This window comes from Pithys albifrons, chromosome 2, assembly GCF_047495875.1.
Source record: "Pithys albifrons albifrons isolate INPA30051 chromosome 2, PitAlb_v1, whole genome shotgun sequence".
In the NCBI taxonomy this organism is placed as follows: Eukaryota; Metazoa; Chordata; class Aves; order Passeriformes; family Thamnophilidae; genus Pithys; species Pithys albifrons.
The window spans coordinates 25,144,047-25,164,685 of record NC_092459.1 but is presented as its reverse complement, the minus strand read 5'-3'; the positions used below and the strand labels follow the sequence as shown (position 1 = coordinate 25,164,685).

Below are 20,639 nucleotides of genomic sequence, written 5' to 3'. Positions count from 1 at the left end.
CTGATGTATTACTTGATGCTTAGTGGAAAAAATGCTTTTATAATAAATATTTCTTCAGTTTTCTCATGGCTTTTATTTACTATCTACACACTCATAGTGGTCTCTGTGCCTATTTATAACTGATGATGACAATAACTTTTAAAATGAGATAATACTTACTAAACAAAATCTGAATTTAGTTTTCTCATGGTAGTATTTCTTAGTGCAAGTCTGGGTGCAATTTCAAAGCCAGTCATACTTAGTTCAAGTCTTACTTAGATTTTTTTCTCAAAAGTACATGAATGTTTCTGTATTATCCTCACTGTATAAAAACTGAACTATGAAATTTCTTTCATCAATTGGGAAAAAAAAACAAAGAAATAAATGAAAGCACACACACATACAAAAAAAAGGCCACCAAACATTTATTTTGCTGCTTCCATTTATATTTTCTATGCTATAATTCAAATTTTTATTCTGGTAGAAAATGGAAAACTCTGTGGTCAACTGAAGGTATGGCAGTATAACTATTAGAAGTAAATTCAGAAGAATAATGATGAAAGTAAAAGCTGAGAAAAGGTTAACCTTCAAGTATCTTCATAATTTTTGTAATTATTAATGTTATTTCTTTTGTTCTTAATGGTTTTGGACAATGGCATCTGTAGAATAAAGCCAGTAAGTTTTCCAATCAATAGTTCACTATGTCACATTGTGATGTTCTACTTGCTTCCTAGTCTAATCCTGGAATGTGGAATCATTCAGATGAGCTGCTTACAAAAGCTACTATATTACCATAAGGAGTATAAGACTCAATTGAATTAGCAACCATCATAATACTCAGAATTAATAGAATGTGGTGAAGGTGTAATGGAAAGTTCCTTTAAAATTTGGGGTTGAAATTTTGTTAGCATATGGCTCACATAAAGGGATAATGCTTGGAAATAATTGGAGAATTTGAATAAAAAGCTGAATACCTTCAGTGCTATCAGCCACATTATATCTGATAGTACATCCAAATACTTATGTTGACATTAAAAATCACTGTTCTTTATTTCTCCTATCTTTGACCACAAAACCTATGGCCTGTACACCTTATTTTTTCTGTTGGTTCCATAAAGCCTTCTCTGAAAACGTCCAGCAGTTTGTTGCTTATCTTCCTTGCTTTTGTGACCACTGGACCATCACAGATAACAGAATCCACCACTCAACTTATCTTGGTGCTCTGCACATCACATCAGATCTACAATAAGGATAAAGGAGATGGGGAAAGGATTTAAGGAGAAAGGATAATACATATATTCTGAGATGGCCTGAATCACTCTAGTGAGACCACATAAATGGTTTTCTTTGGCTATAGACAGTGGATTATAAAGCTGAATTAAAGGTAGCAAAGAAAAATATCCTGACTGAGTTGGATTATAGAGAGAAAAAGTTTGACTTGAAAAAGAAATGTTTTGGAGATAGATGATGTCATGTAGCTTTGCAGAATGTTTCCTGAAGCAAACAATTCAGTTATTTGATGGCACCAGCAGAAGAGGTACTTGCATTAACAATGTTCAGTGTAAGGGAAGAAATAACAAAGTCAAATATACTGAAAGAAAAGTAAAGTAAACTTTCACAAATCAAAGAATGTGTCTGTTTCTCAGTTAACACAGAGTGTATTTGAGAAAAGAAAGAGCAATCAGATACGGAAGTGAAAAGGGCATCCTTGTCTCCACCTCCAAATAAACCCACAGCCTTTTAGTAGAGCAAAAGCCTATTCCTGGGAGCAGTTCGAGGAGAGTACATCAGGACACTAGAAGCAGCTCAATGTATGCTTTATAAGAAACTGATTTTCCAGTTGGGGCTGTATTTTTTTCTATTGTAGTCTGACAATTTCAATGCCCACTAGAGAAAATGTTACTATTAAATAATATAGGATACTAAAAATTAAGTTCACCTATATTCTTGAATTAGCTCAGACTCTCTGTATGACCTTGGACTTCTGTTCCCTCACCACAATTCTTTCTGCACTTCCTGCTATAGTATGGGGAGAGGGGGGGGTTGTTGTGGGATTGTAATGAAGTGATTCTGCTTGTTAATTGCTAATTCAGTTATCCATTCTTTATCTAGATTTTTTTTTTAAATTTCCAGGGCTACCTCAAGAAGGTCCTTATTTACATCCTTTTCTAATCATGGGGTGTCTGATAATTCTAACAGCTGCCTTTGAAAGTTAATACTGTACCAGAAGGTGTATAAGGCTCAATGAATTACCAGGTGTTGTAATCTGTCAAGTCTCACATATTAAATGAAATGTATTTTACAGCAATCACGTTTCACAAAGGTTAATTCTAAACCCACTTTTTCTGCAAAGGATCAGTAGATTACCAAGAGGGAGATGGTGTTTCCGTACTTCCAACTAACTGTCCTTAACTCAGTATGGGACAGTCAGCACAGACAAACTCATTTTTATGAGAATGATTGTGAATAGAAACATTAGGTTGTGGATACAGCTATTTCAGATCAACAGTTTTAAATCCACTGCCCAATATCTAAGATCAATCACAGAGGATCCAATTCATTATATGCTTTCACGGAACAAAAACCTCTAATTTTGTTTCTGTAAAAAAGACACATGTACATTATCCGTGACCTTTTTTTCTGCTTTCTCTTGCCCGAAGAAAATTTCTTCCCTCATGGGAAAGCTGACTCGGATTTTAAAACTCAATACATTAATTTAGAAGAGAAGCTTTAGGACTCATTTACACTGAACCATTTTAGAATATGCATTTTTTATATCAGTATCCACAATTCATTCTTGAAAAAAAATCCTATTTGTTATTAATTAAAAATATGTCTATCAGTCTAGTAATTACATAAAAACACTTTCATGGAATCAGTTTTACATGTAATTTAAAGAAATTTATCTTGGTGCAAACTTCCTTGGTGACTGGCTGATACAAGAGAAAACATCATCTTAAAATTTAGATACACAGCATATATTCAACATGTTTAGTAACCTATGATAGCTTTGATATGTGATTTCTCTTGAGAAGACTCTGAGTTCAGAGTTTATCTGGTTTCAGAGTTCAGAGTTTATCAGATTTCAGATTCTTACAATCCAGGCCATGTTTTACTTAACTTGTCAAGTGTTACTTAACTTACTATAATATATGTCTGTTATATGGTATAACTTTTATCATACCATATTATATGTTATGTATCCTTATTAGCCTTTTGAATTGTACTTTGACCCAGTGCTGCATGATTGCTCCACTCTATGCATGTCCTTAAGATCAGTGGCAGATGGTCATGCTCAACTTCATCTGAAAAATCACAGTCTTGAAAGAGTGTGTGAAGAAATCTTAAATAATGTGATTTTATTAGCATAGGATTTCACACATTTGGGGAAATTACTACCATCTGTGTGCATTAGTGCAGCATCATGCCTTGTAGATCAGATCTGATTCATGTCCTGCCAACTTTGAGTAGAAATTGAATTACTAAGTATTTTTCTGCACAAGGCCATGTAGACAGGCCTCTGTATATTCATCCAATTACTGTTCCTGGAATATCAGAAATATATTGTTGTCAACATTTTCATTATGATTACGTGCCAGATGACTCTGATTATGATAAAATATAAATAAATACAATAATTTTATTATGTATGATATCCTCCATATATAAGACACGATTTTTCTGGAAGCTGACCACCCGACAGCAGATCACGTTTATCTTGACTCATCCATCAGGTCTGCAGTACACCATAACAGAGAACTTTAGCAGATGTTCTCTCCTTATACCCAAAGTGGGAAATTAAAGGCTCCATGTGACAATGATGCTCAAAAAGGCATAATAAAACTTTTTAGAGCCAGAGTTTTAGTCCATAAACAGCAAGGTATTTATTAAAGCAACATGGGGGAACTCCTGGTTCGCACTGGACAACAGAGTTCCAAAGTAATCAGTGTAAAGTCAGGGTATTTATACCATTTCTAGGAGAGGGACATTTCTACATAAATATTCATATTATTGCAAAACTTAATTATAATATTGCATCACTTGATTATAATATTCACAGCAGACAGAGTCCAGGTGGAGTCAGGGGCAGAGTCATCTCTTTGAGGAATATTATGGTAGGAGATCCTGTTACTTCATCTGTCAGTGGTCGTATTTCTGTTCCTCATCCTTGGTGAACTTTTCAACTTCTGCTGGTTTTTGCTGACTTCGGGGTGGGTTGTGCAGGAGTTCTGTACTCAAACTCCTTATCTCCTTTATGTTCTTACCCTATCTTCTTGTATGTCAGTGTAAGCATAATTTTGCAGCCCAGTATCATCGTGGATAACCCCCAAGTCCATCTTTGGATAATCCCCAAGCTTGGTTTCTAGCTAAATATTTCTTAGGTCGTAAAATTATGTTTTGTGTTAACTCTTTGGGTTTAGAATTTTGCTCTGCTTCAATAACATATCTTTTAAAGATTTATACATAATCTTAGGTGTGTGTGTATTTAGACTTTGATTAGTTCCTAAAATATGGGTGTTAAGCAGGATTCCAGCAATTGGTTTCTAGAGTTCAAATCCTTTCATGTCCCCTCCTCAACATCCTACTATGCCACCTGAATCTCTGGTCACAAAACAAAGAAGCTCTATAAATAAACAAATAACTTTTACAGACATCACCAACAGATTCACTTTTCTCCATCAGAAAGACATAGGACCTGAAGTATAAGTGTCACTTCTCAAATTATTTATGGAGATACCTCAGGAGATTTATGAATCCAGTAAGACTATGGTACCTTCTATTGCAGAGTTTATTAAAACTGAATTAGAGCAATTTGGCATTAAATTTGGTCAGATATTATTTGCCTGCTGTCATCTTCACTATTTGTGCCAAAAAACTTTTTTCCCTTTCTCCTTCAAAGTAGCAGTTTTGATTAAAAAAGATAAGAGTTTAAACCCTTAAGTGTTTAAACAGTCATATCTAGGACCTTATCTTAACCTTTTTAGCCTATGGAACTCTGTTAAATCAGTGGCAACATGATCCCTCATAGCCATAATATTAAAAGTCAGTTGCAGTGTGGCAAGAGAATTTTGATTTTTGACCTGTGATTGCACTTTTTTTGTCTATCATCTTTACAAGGAATTTTCATTTAAGTTGTTGAAAGTAATAATAGAAATACATTTTAATGCAAAGTCATAAAGTATCAGTACTATTTCCTAATTTTTATTCTTTGTGTGGTGTAGGAACTGGTAACATAGTGTGTTCAGTGTGTTCTAGTCTTTTGTCTTCAAAACCTGAAATCATCCAGATATTTGCCAATACTTAACTGCAGATGTCTCAAAAAGGAATGAAAGGCAAAGCTGTCTGAACTCAGTCTGATGAAATTGTTTTAATCTGAATGAAAACTTGTGATTGAGTAGTCTACCACTTAAAAGTCACTTAGCCAGCACTCCCTGATATCACTGGAGTATGTGTTCAATTTGAATATTGATACAACAGCTGCACGCATCGGTTCATAGTTTCACAAGAACTGCTGTCATTAAATCTTCCAGAGTTTCAGATAACTCCTTCTTGTTATTTGTTCTCTTAGCACAGAGTATATGAATTTTCTGGTGCCTTTTGTATAGAAAAATGTTCCAATAAATCTTCATAAAAAAAGCACACACTGTGTTTGTGTCATTAGTGGAATATGCAAATAGACAACACATTTTGAAGAAGTATCTAATGTGAAGCAATTAAGTTCTTATTTTCTGTTGCATACTCCAAAAAATATGAGAAAGTTGTCTAGTGCATAACTGAAGTTATGCAGATATATGAGCAGTAATTTATAGAACTTGATTTTGACTTATGTATCAGCCCTACATGAAGTTCTGTGTAACATGGTAATTTGTGCTACATTTTATGGAAGGAGACTGTTCAGTATTATATATACAAATTAAACACTTGATGAGTAGCTTGCGATGTTAAATATGTGAATTAAACTTCAGGAAGACATATAACTGAATTAGCACCTCAAAGTTCTTGGTACTGTGTGACTTACTTGGAGATTGCTTCAGAGAAATTTAATAATGCAAAGTTAGGAAAGCCATGAAAACTTCTGCCTAAGAGAAGAAAAGTCTTTAACTAAAGTTTGATAAGTATTAATAACAGTCACAAAACCAGGGCAAAGTAGATCAGGAAACTCACTGTGCTTTGCTACTATTGATTATGGCCTCATGGAATGTTTCATTATCAGCCTAGCATGCATTACTTATAAATGCATTAGAGTTTTGGGACAAATCAGTCATTGTTAAAATTGGCAGTTTAATCCCTAAAGACAGACAGGGTGCAGAGCCTAGATGTGTGTGGTCCCTCAGTAACATCCCTCTTGTACTTCTACTTCTTTCCAGATAATTTTGTTACAGACTATAAAGTATCCTATTGATTGAGCTCTGAAAGTTGTAAATGTGATTTATGAGCTGTATTTGATTAAAAGTATCACTGCTCTGGGGGACAGAAGGATTTCTTCCCCCCTGGTCTAAGACTGAGTAAATCAGTTAAATCCATTGCCTGAGAGAGTACGCCCTTTAAAAGACTAGTAGAAATGGAAAGTTCCATTGGAAAACCAGAGGAGAGCTTTATTTTAACCAGAGTGCCAGGCAAAAAACGATACATGACCATGGGGGAACTAAAACACTGCAAACATTACTCACTACCAGATAAAATAATTCAGTTTTTCCAGTAATTTTGTAAGTATAGCAGTTTGAAGGTAGTAAAATAACACTTGACGGCAGGGTAAGTAGCTAAGAAGTCATTCCTGCCACTGTCTTTTTAATTAAACTTTTATTTGATGTGCAGTGCTATGTATCTGTTTTTCTTCAACAAGAAGGAAACTTTATCTTTTAAAAAACCCAAAAACTGAAAGGTGAGAAGCATAGCTTTTAATAAGACAACATGTTTTCCTAGCTTTTTAGAAGCAAGTATTTCTCTTGCAAATTGTTAACATATGCAATGAAAGGTCTTTGCAGGCTTTAGACTTGCATTACTTTTAAGTTAGAATGAAGTGAACACATAGTGAAGGTATGTCATACACGTTGGTGTCTCTGCTATTAATTAAGATTAGGCGTTTTGTAGGTGTCCACATAGCTTTTCTCTTGTGGCTGATATCCAGTGAGGCTGTAGTCTGTAAGTTTCAAAGAAAAATATCTCTCTTTAACCTATAAAATTGGCTAGAGGACTGTGCTTGCTCTACCAATTGATCAAACTAACCTTGCAATGTATTGCAAGTTCTTTCTTATATTAATCATATTCCTTATGAGACTGATTTCGCAAGAAGAATATTTCAAGTCTTTGTATTTCAGGGTGTGAAGGATTCAGGAAACTATTAAAAAGAGTTGAGAAAAATGTATTTAAAAAACAATTGAGTCACTTTTCCCTACTATGCATCAACTTTTTTTAACATCACAGTTTTATTAATTGTATCTTTCTTGAACACAAGGCATAAATAGCTGCATTGATGCAGCAAATAGTAACAGAAACCATGTGATGACATTTTAAGGGATGTGACAAATTGATGAATCTTTAGGCTTACATTCCTATACATTCTTCCCATGAACATGCTTTCATTAAATCACTGGTAGCTTTACATACTTCTTACTTCAAACAGAGCAAAAAAATAAGTACTGCCTTCTTTTGGATCAAATGTGTAATTTACCTTAAAAATACTTAGCCTGAATGGCTGGATGAACAATATTCAGCCAAATACTTATGCTAAGATGCAGAAAACATTTTCTTATTTTGTTTAGATACTTGAACTTCCTAATACAAAAAAAATGTACATTGAAATAATTGTGTAACTCTTGGGCATGCTTTTTTGTGTTCTTCAGAAAGATCTGCATGTGAAATAGGCTCTTGAAAAATGTTGTATTGAACTTTCTTGACAGAGGAGTCCAGAAAATAGCAACAATAATATTTTAAAACAATTCAGTTCTAATTTGTTCATCTATAAAATATGTGATTCCTTAAGGTAGGTAGAAAGCTAACTGTGGTAGTACTGAATACAAGCTGTGATATCTCTGGGTATAACAGAGATGGGAATGTTTATATAAAAATATCAACTGTATGCCGTTACTTGAACTAGCCAACCTGTGCAAAGGTTTAACTCTGTAAACTGAGCTCTGGAGACTGAGTACTTCTCTTCTTAGATCAAATCTACTGACAGCTTTAACCAATGTTGCCAAATTTCTCACTGTGGTTTCAAAAAAGCAGTGAGGTCCAATGGACTTAGTTTCCCAGGCTTCACTGTCCTCTGTTTTTCTGATATTTAGGATTGTATTAGTGATATTAAGCTAAAAGCAAACCCTCACTTGTGCAAACAGAAGCCTCTGAGCTTGCTAGGGTAATTTAAAAAAAGACTTAACCAAAGCTCTGGAGGGGCATTCAATTTGATTCATGATTAATAGCTGAATTTTGGTACCTTTTTTTTTCAGTTGTAACTGGTTATTTTTTCTTTTAGTCTCATGATAATTATAATTACTGATGTGTTTTATGTTAGCTGTTTTTACCACCTTTCAAGAGAAGATATAATTTTTATAACAGTGGCTTGAGTCTTCCAATGTTTTCTGCTCCTCTAATATATGAAAAAATGTGCTCCTCACTGACTCATAGGTTGCATAGATTTTACTCCTCCTTCTCATACAACACCAAGAGACAGGTTTTAATTGGTTAAGAATGTACACTGTATTTTTGTGAATCCATCACACTTCCTTACATAGATACTTATCCCCCATACTGAGCTCCAAGCCACCCATAGTCAATTATATGTATGCCAGGTGTCTTACCTGCTAGTAAGAATATTCAGTGATTATCTCCTAGATTATGCCCTTTCTGTTTCACTGCAGCACCAAAACTGCAGTCTCATTTGTTCTGTAAACATTCTCTCTGTAAACTTCTAATGGTTCTGATTTCACTTCACACAGCACTTGGCAGAGCCCTTTTTCTGAATAAAACAATGCCCATTCAAAATGGGACAGCAGGTAGTGCAGTTCTTTCTTTCTCTTCCTCAACCTCTGTTGTGCAGGCATTGCAACTCCAGGAAGTAATATAATTTTAAAATCCTTAAAATGGGAATTTTTTTTGAAGGAACTGTCCTAGTATCCTCTTGCTTATTTGCTTGCTTGATTGGATACCCTTGTCATTGCTTACCACTGGCAGGAAGGCTTCATCGGCTGTATTTGCACCCTGAAGGTCTTACAAAAGAAGTATGAGGAAATATTTTTTATAAGAGTATTAAGACATTAAATGAATTTAGGAAATATAGAGGTACTCAGTCTTAAATCATCACAGGGTTATTTTTCATGGACATCATATCTAAAAAGAAGAAGGAGTAGAGATATTTGTTAACCTGTGTATACATAATCATTTCAAATCAGAAACTGTAAATGTAACTTAACAGTAACAGTGCAGGACATTGAACAGTGCTTTAAAATATGTTAGACTTTGATTGTTAAGATCTAGAACAGAGTCTTTGGTGATGGAAATCACTCTTCTGTTGAACAACCTGAGGGAAGACAACTGTAAAACAACTGCACAGGAAACCAAAGAAAGAGAATGGGAGACAGGTTCAAATCAAGATTTAAAAAAGCAGGCTGCAACCCTGAAAAAATATATATGAATTCTAAATACTTATTCCTTAAATAAGACTGATTCTTTTGACTATAGGTTATATTGCATACATGATGTATCTGCGTAGTCCATTAAAGCTTCAGTCAAGCTTGTACTATGAAGACAACTGGGTGTTTATCTGGTTTTGCCCCAAAGCAGAACATCTGTATTGATGCCATGCTGCTCATGAACTTTGCCAAAAGCATATTTTGCAATTAACTTTATTTTGTTAGAATTTAATATGATCAGTGCAGTATAAGAGATCCATTTGTAATTGTCAGTAAGTCCTTTTCTAGTAGCCTTTTTTGGGAGCACTATAAAAAACCAGTGTTTAAATCAGAATATAAGCATGTCTGAGGCTGAACTGAATCACTGAAACTAAATCAGCTCGGATACAGAAACACTGCTAGTGCAGATCTGTCTTTTAATCCTAATGAATAATCAGCCTCCCTGACCGCAGTGAGGAAGTTGGGAGAGCCTGGAAGAAAATCCAGGCACATCAGGGTAAAAGTTCCTCACAGAAAGCCCCAGTCCCATGGCAGCGGTGGCAGCAGCAGTGGCGGCAGTGGTGGTGGTGGCCATGGTGGTGGCAGTGGTGGTGGCACCATGATAAAGCACAGGAAGGAGGTAGGTCAGGTCGGGGCATCACTCCCAGCCAGATGGACTGGGCAGGGCCAGAGGCCATCAGAGTCCCAAAGCATTCTCTCCCTCAGCGATCACAGCTCCTGTCAATCACAGAAGCAGAGAAGAAACACCTGGCTTAGGTTGAGTCAAGGTCCCATGGCAGTTGGCAACTGATGGTCCCTACATGGGCACTCCCTGCCCTGTATTCCGGAGGTTTCTCCACAGCCAGGTAAGAACTAAGCTGCCACTAGCACTGAAAGACAGGGGAGCCATCTGAAGGTCAATAAGGTCTAACCAACCCTATGGAGAGTTAAACTCAAAGCTAAAACCGAAAACTGAGTTTGAATTGTTATCTAGACAGTATTGTGTTGTGTTTGAACCCATTAGGCCATTGCTGAAGGTCAGGCTTCTTGACTGCCTTAATGTGAAGGACCACCTGATCTTCATGAGTATAAACACTTGAGCAGAAACACTGCTTTTCCACTGTATAATAAAGGTTATTATTTATGAAGATTTTTAGGCAAGTGACAATTGTTCATGGCACTGAAATGGTAAACTTACATGTGAGTGTTAGTTGTATTTTATTGGATTTTTTTTCACTAGGATCTACATATACTTCAAATTGACATTATTTGGATTCCTTTAACACTAATAATAATAAACCAGGAAATTTTACAATGAGCTCTCATTTCAGTGAGGCTGCAACAACAGCCTAAGGCAAAACCAGCATTTTTTTCATTATTACTTTAATCTAACACTCAAATAAAAGCAAAGATACAGGAAAACAAGATTTTCTCTTTTTTTCAGATGCTCTTTAAAGACATGAGATGTGCAGAAGGATTAAAAGGCAAAGAAGATTACAAGCATGCTTGAGGGTCATGCCAGGAAAACCCTTACATTTCTAAATGTAAACTTTGAAGTTTTCAATTTATAGCAAAAAAAAATTGGGGAATCTACAAATGCTTTATGATCGTTTTATGTAATCAGATTCTTAAGTGTCACCTTACTTTTAAAATCACTTTCCCCAGCTGCTCTGCCCTTTCCTTTTGTTGGCACTTTAGACAAGACTGCCAAATACAGCAGGCTTAGATTATCCCATGGTAATGCAGATGTTGCTGCATTTTCACTGCTGGGAAATTTTGACTGATTGTCAGTGCCAATCTTCAACTCGTATTAAAGCCCAAACAAAACTGAAGTCTTTCAACCCCTGTGGACCACTGTTCTCTTTCCAATGGTTGTGTCATTTTTCCCTTCATGGGTACAGGGAACTCTTATGTGTTCTTTCTTTTTTTTTTTTCATAGGCAATAGAGGGGTTTTCTATTTTTTTTTTCATTTTCATGCTCCAAGTTTACTGCTATTATATATGGTTAGCAGCAGTTGTAATGCAGTCATCTTGTGTTGTTCTGAAAGATAATGAGTAGCTTGTGAGCAGCTGCTTATTGAGGTCACCCATACTTCATATATTTCAGAGCAGTCTTTTTAAGGTAATGGTAACTGAGTGGACCTAAGTCTTCTTCCAACTCTCCTTGCAGATGGCTTTACTGAACAGTTACACATGATTTCCTCAAGACAGGGTGTATGCTTCAGGAGTACCATGGAGGTCTGAACATAACAGAGCAATTCTAGCAGAACTAGATACCTGCAAAGTAGAAAAAAGTAGGTTATTTTCTTCACAATAGCTTCAATTGCTAACAGTATGTCAGATTCTGGATATCCTAAACAATGCGCTTAAGCAGGTGTCCCTGTCACCAGATTTGATAACAATATATTTTGTTGCTACCTCAGCCATGTATCATCAGGGCCTTTCCAACATTTTGTCAGCAAATGGCAGCCCTTCCAAATGATTTAAATAAAAATATCCATTAAGTGGATGTAGTATACTGAGTTTGTGTTTAGCTATATCAAACCTCATGATCTCACATACTCTTACTATTTCGTATCTCATTATTAGTGCCAATACCTCCATTAAATATGAGAATAACAGACATTGATAATTGAATCTTCTGCAATTTTCCATGCAGTTTCTGTTAAATTGCATCTTATACATATGTCAAAGTTAGATGCGTGTAATTTCATAAAGGAGCAACTTCTCTTGTCAGCCTTTCCAAATTACCTTCAGGTTAGGAGAACACAGACAGTAATACTGCATGTTTGCAGAGAATTTTCACTCCATTTAGACAGGTACATTTTAGAAAATGTCCTGAACAGCTGGAAATATATGGTTGAAGAATAAAATACAGGTCTATCCCTAACAAAGGGATCTCTGGATCTGTAGTGGAAGATGTGGATATATCCTCATGCGAATGAAAGACTTGCTGATTCTGAAAAAATTGCAGCTTATTGTTTTAGGATTTGGGTCCATCAAATGAAAATTGGACATAGGCAATTATTTAGCTGGTATCCTTTGGGGGATCTGATACAGTCTCATTTTTACCAAACATCTCATTTTTATGGTGCAAAGCTTAGTTCACTTTTGTCTTCATCACAGAGTGCATAATATTTTTATCAGAGTTTCTATTAAAAAACCCTATTGCAGTAGGTCATCAGCCATAAAATATGTACATAGAGCCACTTGAGGAGCAAACTGCTTCCTATTTCCCACCAAGTGATGTACCATGAAATATGTTGTAACCGATTTTGCGATGTGCCTTCTGTTACCATTACTTAGTCATGAACACTTTGCAGAAAAGAACATTCCCAATTGCTGTAATAAGTGAAAAAGTCTCCGGATTGATGCTTTGAATCTCACTTGAACAAGATTAAAATACCATCATGCACAACGTATCTCAAAACCCACTGACTGTCATAATGCACTTTCATCACTTGCATATATTTCATTTACAAATTGCCATATTGTTTTCATTATTTATGTATTTTGCCTATGACTTCCCAATGAACCACTTATAAAGTGATAAAAGTAACTATGTATGAAGTATCCATTAAATAGTTCCTTTAAGAGAATGACAACATGGCAGTTAGTTTCTTTCTTTTGCTTTTTCTTCTTATTTTATTCTATTTCTTATTGTTTTCAGTGTTCTCGATTATCAGTTCTACCTGAAAAATTATTTTTTATTTATTTCATGAAATAAAGTGTATTTTATCTATTACAGTGATGAATGCTTCAGAAGAGTAGAACTTGTCAACACAGATTCACTTTTGTACTTCAGGGTTAGGTTCCATTTCAGAGGATCTGTCCATAATTTAAAGAGAGTACTCATGCAAAAATATATTCTCTTCTTCATGAACAAATGCACATCTTGTTCTGTTAATGGGAATGAAAGTTATCTGTTGTAAAAGTTATCTGTTTGTAATGAAAGTTATCTGTTTGACACAGTGCAGCTTAATATAACTGTCATGCAAATTGACTCAAACATTTTGGTCAAAAAAAGGAGAAAAATTAAAGAGAAAATGTAATAGGAATTTTGAAGCAGAGTTTTAAGTGTACCTTCACTAGCCTTCAGCTTTTAGTGTTTGTCTGCAAGAACAGCTAATTCCAGTCTAACAACTGTTTCTTTGACACAGCCAGATACTTATGTGACAGAAATAAGAACTTCACTATTAATTATAAAATTGCTCTATTTAGTGGATTTCTTCAAAAATGGAGAGAAAAGGAATTGTGATGATATTTAAGAAACAGAACATTCCTTAAATTTATTTATCCTTTGCAATTGCAGGATGTTTTTCAGGACTGAAGAGTTTCATGCAAGAAAACTGTAAGATCCCTGTTCTCTTCAAATAAGCAGAGAACTTTAATAGATACACCCTCAGTACTCACATCCTCAGTGAATTACTGACAGCAACATTTAGAGCTTTTATCTCTAGCGCATGGCAATTCTTTCTCCAGGTTAACTGATGGGTTTAAAATTATTCATAGTATAACTTTTTATGGGGTGGTGCTGACACTGAGTCAGAAATCAGACAGGACCATCAAATCTTTTTATTTTTACATAGGTCATTGAAAACTCAACCTCACAGTGATTTCCCCAGTGCCACTTTTTACATGGTTAATTGGTGTGCATAAGCAGCTTGAGATTGGGCAGCTCTTGGTGTTGTGAGTGTGTGGTAACCAGAGCTTTATCTCCCTTTCACCATGAATGTCTGATGTGTCCCAGTCTGCTTTCCAACTATCTCATACACGACAGAGAAATATCAATTATCTGTACACCCATTAACACTTCTCACTCAAGCTATGAATGTTAAACTAGATTATCTTAAAAGGTCCCTTCCAATCCCATTCTGATTCTAAATGTGGATAATAGTTATTTCTTCTGAAGCATAAATGCTAATTGAGTTCAGCCAGACTTGATCTGTGAATGTTAATTTTTTTCTTTAATTTTCTACAGTTAAATTCTAGCATTCTAGTAACATCTTTTGAACATGAGCCCGATTTTACATGGTCAAAAATTCAGTTTGTTTCATTTAACCAAGTACTGAACAACTGAAACTCTGTTCTTAGCAAATGTGAAATAAAGGCCCACCGATAGCATGATACAATATCTAGCCCAATTCTGTGTGTAGTAAAGAAATAGAAACATTGTTACAAACTTTATTACACCAAACTTCAGTGGTCAACTTGAATCAATGTTCAGTGTCATACTGTAGAGTCTGGAACTCCACATCAGCTGTTCCATAGCCAAAACCAGGGTGATGATACTAAAATCACTTTGTAAAACACAAAATCCTGAACAAAGTGTTGTAATTTATTCCTGTTATTCTACATGAGAGTATAGTTACAGAAAGATAGTATCATTTTGATTATCTGGAATATAACCATTGTAAACTATTTGAGAGTTATTTATTTTTGTATGAAAAATTCTGAACAGGATCATACCAAAATACCACATGCATGAGAAAGTAAGAACTTTTAAAAATCTGAGTTTAGCAGTGATAGTCATTGTATTATAATAATATAAAGTATAATCTACTGCAGAATACATTAATTAAGTAAGAACAAGAAACAAAGACCACAGAAGCTTCCGCTGAGTGTGTGCTGGGAGTTAGTTATTATCATTATTCTTACTTGGGACTAATTAAGCTATCAAGAGTGTTCTGGTTCTTTAGAAAGATGTGTTTTCCACATGCTTGCCCCAAGGCAGTACTTACTTCATGATTTGTGTAAAATTTTAAAAGTCCAAATTTTTCCATTTTCTAAAAAACTGAATGCCCGAACAGCACAAAATTGAATGCATGAAGCAAAAGCCATAATTTTAGCAAGTGTGAGTCTGCTGTCTGATGTTTTACCTAATTTAGGATGTTAATGTAATCCATGGTGATATAAGTTGATTCTGTAATGCTCTCATTTGTAAGATGATTTAAGTTAGCATGTTTTACTGTGCACTGAAATGTACTGAATGGAATCACCATTCACATGATTAGATCTTATCTGAGGACACAGTAAGAAGCAGCTGAAAAACAGTCACATTTTAAGCTACTACATCTAATCCATAAATGAACATGAGTATAGTGTCAACATTTCCACTATTTCTAAAATTGTAGCTCATTTACAAGAAGATTTTCCTGCTTTCATTTTCAAATTAGCAAGTTCTTCTTGCTCTCTGTGTGTACGCCCTCTGAAGTTCTGTTCAGATGAGTTAGTTAAACTTCAATTTCTTCATTACATGGCATGGCAGAAGAACAAAAATCCAGTTAATTGAGGCATGAATTAAATTGGTTTTGCAGATAGAGAAATGAGGAGTAGATGTGTCTGAATGAACATGAGGGTTTTGACCAAGAATTTCTCCCATGGCACAAGAATGCACTCTGTGGAGAAATAATTGAAGGTTCAGGGCTTCTTGAGCTCTTCCTGTAAATTTATGCTGGTAGAAACCAATTTCTTAACAGAAGATGCTCTCTTTTGTTTCTTTTCACAGTAGGAATGGTAGTTTGTTATATTTTGCAATGTCTATACACTTTTTAGTCATCAAGAGTTTTTTAAATTGCAATCAACAATAGCAGAAGCAGTTGCTTTCTCTCATTATTCTCAGCAAATATGCTGAAAATTATAATAGGGTTTTTTAGTTTTCCGATGCTGAAGATAAATTTGAAGCTGCAAATCACTGAACTCTGGAAGAATATTTTTCAGAAGCATCACTATATACTTGCCATGTTCCTATCGTCTTCTGTGGCATCCACTCTTAACCTCTATCATAAAAAGAATCCTGGGATAGGCTGTGGCTGCACTACCTGTTCTTATGACTCCAGGATTTTACCTGTGTAGCAACTCAGCTCATATGTAACTTTCATCTGTGTTACAGGATGGCTATTTATAGCCGCAAAAATAAGAGCGCTTTTATAAGCATCTCTTCATATGTGTATCTGCCTCATATGCAATTCCTAGTTGGAGTGGTCAGCACTTAAACAGTGACACCAGCTTGATGTTCCTGACCTCAGATCTCTCATGTCTGACGTTTCAATGTCTCAGATTTCTCCTGCATGTTTCCCTATTTGGAAATCTCATTTCTGATATTTCTCTTAGGAGAGCTTTAATCTATGACTTGTACCAGCTGCTCTGGTCGCTTCCCAGCCCTCCTAGGAAAACAGAAGGATTGCTTCTCTAATTGAAGAGAACAAATGATTAACTTATTTTGTTGATCCATCAGGATGCTTGTTTTTTTGTCTCCTTGATACATAAATATAAACAAAGAAGGATCAACATGTTTTGGCTCTAGATACCTTCTTATGCAAATGTGTGAATCTAATTGAAGACCAGGCAGTACATTTTCACAGCAGTGGGATAAGTTCAGTTGGCACACTTTCTGTTCCCTGGCATAGTTGTATGTCATAATAGCAGATTTACTCATTTCTTGCCAAAGGATAAGGAGGCCACACAGCTCTTAAGATTTGCAATCTTCCCATAGATTTAGAAGGAAATACGTCAGCTTAGGTGCTTGAGGAAGGTAGTAGTCTATGTTCATGTTAATTTTTTCTTTCTTCATTTTCTTCAGCTGTAAACAAGTCTAACAAGAACAATATGGTAACTGAGCAAGACCACTAATGTGTGCTCTTAGCAATACCAACAGGATTTACAAATTCATTTTACGTGTGAATAGAATTTTGAAAATGTTTTAATTATTTTGCACAATTTGTTCTTTAAAATCACCATGAAACTACTTTTGAAACATTTGCTGCTCAGAAACAAAGGAGCATACACTATATAATGAGGTTTTAAACATTTATTTTTATTTGTATGCTGTGCATAAATGGAAAAAAAATCAAGTATTCTTTCTGTTGGCCCAGGATACAAAAGGAGATTAAGTACACTTTTATGATATTTATATTGTTAATAACAGTTGCCCACACTTTGTGACAGCAGTGACTATCATGCTTCACTTTACAGACTCAATATATTGGATTTATACTACTGTGTCTGACATAAGTAAGCATAATAGAAAAACAAACCAAATGGCAAATTTCAAATTTTATAGGGATGTATTAAAACAAATGTGAATTTAAATCAGTCTAAACAAGACCACTCAATGTCTGACTCTGCTACAAATTAGATAATAAAGGTAAAGAACATTTTACAAAATGACAGATGTTAGTTATTTTGTGCTTTGCATCCAAGTTATAAAACAAAAGTGCTATACTAATGACATGAGGTTTTATTCTCTATTTGTGGGGAATTTGGTTTTTTTGTTTGTTTGTTTTAATTTGTGAGAGGTTATTGGACTTGAGAAAAGCACATAGGAGTTTTTGTTTGGTTTGACTATTTTTAATATGGAATTTCCTTTTTTTATTTATTTTTTGTTTGTTGTAAAAATCTGGAACTAAGAGCTGACAGTCCATAAACTAATTGAGGTGATCTAGCAGATGAATTAGATTAAAGTTGTGTTGGATCATTTACCTGCAGTTCATCCATTGTGGTCCTTTTTACCTGATTTGTTACCAAAAGAATGTAGTAAAAACCCAGAAAAGCAATTACATTTTCCAATCTGAAATCCATCAGCAGTGAGACAGTATGGATGAAAATATCTAAAGTGCCACTTTGAGTAAGATACAGTTCAAAGAGGAAAAATCAAACAGCACTGAAATGCAGAATGTACTTTTCTTAATAATTAAATACCGGAAGCTAAAAGGGCAGGTATTCCTTATGCTGGGACATGTTTTTGTGAACATTTTATCACCCTTTCAATGTGTCTTGTGATTGTGTTTCTCAGGAATAATCAGCACTGCTACTGCTCTAAGCTGCCTCTGATCTATGTTGAATGATAATTCATTTAAGCATTTTTTTTCCCTTCCATACTCCTTTTTCATCTCTGATTAGAAAAAGAAATAATTTCCTAGATGACTACATATAACCCAACAGATATTAGCAAGGCAGATGGGAAATGTGTATTTAAAAGCAGCAGTAAATATTATTTCAGTATTGTTTTATTAACTGTTTTGCTGTTTTCTTTTTCATGTACTAGAGAACAATAATATCGTGTGGTATTGGTGGCAGCACTGTGACATTGCTGTAAGGTTGTTTTATAATTGCTTGTTAGGCTGGAAAATTGTATAGAAAATTGATACTACAGTAGTGCAAATGTTTTTCAAAGTGGCACTTAACTTAGTTCTGCCAATGACTCTAAATAAAATTTCCCACCCTGAAGTACCATTAGAAAGGAATTGTTAGTAACTATGTTTTTTATATAAGAGCAGATTTTGGGAGAGGCTTCACTCTGCACAGTTCAGGTCCATGGCTTCTGGAGTCAAAGAATTAAAACAGTTACTTGAGCTATGTTTGTGAAGCAAAACCTAAATATAGTAAATTCCTCATGCAACCTCTACCAATTTTTCTTCAGTTGCACCAGAGATGGACTTAAAATTGTTTGATTTATTTTGTTTTCCCAATGGCTTTTAGAAATATTATCTATTTCCTCTATTTCTCCTTTTGGATCCCTCATATTGTATTTGGCCAAGCCTGTTATTCTGAAACGACCTTTTAGATTTTGCTGAAAGAAAAGAGCAGTTGGTATAAAAACAGACGTGTCAAAGGAGTGATACCTCATTTTACTGTAATCTAGTAATTATTGTTCTGCATTCTGTTACTTCAGACATTTCAGATCTTTTTCAGAAATTCTTGCAGTTGTCAGTCAATGAAGATCTTGCTGTTTACTTTGAAAGTTTTCTGTTCAGTTTCGGACTCCAGGCAGATGTACACTTCCCAGCTATTATTTCCAGTATCCAAGGCTGAGCAAGGAACTTCACCTGCCTTTCAGAGTTATTAATAGTTGGTTTCTTAGAAATGACAGCAAACTGCATTGCATTGCTTTGTAGATGGCCTGAAAGTATTATTTTCCAGAACACTGTTGTTGTAATCCCAGTTGGCATCTCAATCCCACACAGCTGCTCCCTCCCTCCAGTTGGATAGGGAAGAGAACTGGAAGGTAAAAGTGAAAAACATTTCCATCACAAGACCAAAGTGGTATCACATAATCCTGATGAACATCTTGTCTCATGCATTCCTGTCTGCCTTAGTATGGTTTTGATTTTGGCAGCTGCTGACTGAAAGACTGTTAAAGCTAAATCTGAAATTGGTATCAAACATGAAGTGAAGTATTAATCTCTCAATCTTGGAATTGGTGAGAGTGTATGTTCTGAAATCGTGATGGATGGAGGCAAGGGAATATAATCAGAAATGCTTATTTTTGAAACAAAGGCATTACTTACCAATTTCTTTTCTTATTCTAATTCTAAATCAAACTGAAGCTTTCATAGTTTCACAAAATATAGTGAAAAGATAGTATTTGTCCCTCAGGTGTGATAACCTCTCCAGTCTGAGAAATTGTTTCTACCTCAGCTCACTATATGAAATCCCACTGATTTCCTAATTTTATGTGTACCAGTGAAGTAATATTCCAGTGGAGTATGTAGGTGGATTTTTTTCAACTTTAAAGAAGTAATTTTAATGGAGTTTGCTTTCCAGGTTCTCGATGGTGCTAGTAGAAAGGGGCAGCCTAACTGTCACAACAGGTTCATTTTGAAATTAACTTTCAGAGGATGCTGGGAGAAAAGAAAAAGTGATATTAAAACACTAAACCTCTGATTTGGATGTAATAAATGACATAAAATTATTATTTGTGACTTGCTAAAAAATATTATGAATTGGTAGGCATGCAAATATCAAGCAAAATATAAAGGTATTTGTCCTGAGACTCTGTGTTCTGGTGTGCCAATATTTTGTTTAGACAAAGTATTGATCTAAATCACAAAAGAAGAGAAACACAAAATATTGTGGCACAGCAGAACACAAAGTCTCAGAACACAAAGTCTCAGAACACAAAGTCTCAGAACACAAAGTCTCAGAACACAAAGTCTCAGAACACAAAGTCTCTGTTTCCAACAGCTTCAAGCAGACCATTGCTCCACTCACTTATAACCAGAAATTAATTCTCTGAGACCTTGAAGTGATGTGGATTCTTGATACAGTATC

At 35.0% G+C, this 20,639-nt stretch overlaps 1 protein-coding gene across 1 annotated transcript in view; it reads left to right on the top strand.

The window, feature by feature from the left end:
* The window catches only part of EYS (eyes shut homolog), a 782,127-nt gene that overhangs the window by 583,403 nt on the left and 178,085 nt on the right, over positions 1 to 20,639 (top strand). The window lies entirely within an intron of this gene.